This window comes from Propithecus coquereli, unplaced genomic scaffold (assembly GCF_000956105.1).
Source record: "Propithecus coquereli isolate 6110/MARCELLA unplaced genomic scaffold, Pcoq_1.0 Scaffold296, whole genome shotgun sequence".
NCBI lineage: Eukaryota > Metazoa > Chordata > Mammalia > Primates > Indriidae > Propithecus > Propithecus coquereli.
In genome coordinates this window covers 3,143,795-3,145,083 of record NW_012148574.1, presented here as the reverse complement: position 1 = coordinate 3,145,083, position 1,289 = coordinate 3,143,795, and positions in this window count along the sequence as shown.

Sequence of the window (1,289 nt, the reverse complement as noted above, 5' to 3'; positions counted from 1 at the left end):
CTCATTTTTGTTGCTTACTCATCATTATTTCTTATTAATAAAATATAATTTTGTTCAGAGGGGCACTTGCTTCCCTCTACAGATCACAGAGCAAACCAGTCCAAGCTGTCATTACAATCTTGCATTCCCTTGCCAGATATAGGATTTATCAGGCTCCCATTGCAGCCAGTTACTGTCATATGACCCCGTGTGTCAAATGAAACATATGGCGTGTATACTATTTGTTTGGAGTTGCTTCTAGGAAAATTTACTATTAAAAAGAAGCATACAGATGGCAGTACCTTTCCTGCCTTGAACGTGAATGAATGTCTGAAAGGTAGGCAGTCATCCTGCATCCATGATACAAAGACTAACTGGTTGAGGATGATACTCAGAAGACTGAAAAGAGCCTCGTTACTTGAAGACCTTGTTAAGCCATTATGTCAGTACTGGGTTGTCTATCTCTAGATTTCTTATCATGATACATTTTTAATGTCTTTATTGCTTTAAGTTTGTCTAAGTAGGAAATTTTGTACTTGCAAGCTGAAAGTACTTTAACTGATACAACCACTAATCATATCAAGTTATCTTATAATTAAATTATTCTATTTCCAACTCATGAGAATGGAGACAAGGGTAGTTTGGTCCTTTTTCCTTGTAGTAAAAATTGGTTCAAAAATCTTATACTCAAAAATAATGTATATTATCACAGAAAACGTGTTTTAGTTATAGATTTCCATGTAACACACTAATTCAAAATTTAGTGGCTTAAAACAAAAATTATTTATTATAATTTTGTGAGTTAGGTGACTTATCTGGATATTTTTTCTGTGGCACATGCAGTTGGTTTAGGATACAAGTATGCACTTATTTGTCTGCCTGTAGCTGAGAGGGTGGCTTCGTTCACCACTGCTGTGCTGTCTGGAATGCCTGTGGGCTGGCTGGGTCTTTCTCCTCTCTCTCATCACTCACCAATCTTGCCAGAGTTTCTTTACTTTGTGGATAGATCCCAAGAGAGTGAAAATGGAAGCTGCCGAGTCTCTTAAGGGCGAAGTCTTAGAATTCGTGTGCTGTAACTTCTGCACCATTCTCTTAATCAGAAGAAGTCACAGGGCCAGCGATCGTTTAGACAGGGAAGATAGCTTCCTCATCCTGACAGGAATGAGGAGAGAAAGTGTCGCTGGCCCTCTCCTGACTAGATAATCTGCAACAAATCCCTGCCATTAAGTCTCTTGTAATAACACCTTTCTCCTACCCCCATAAAACTTTCTCTTATAACAATATGTGTCATTTTACTTTAATGCTAAAGT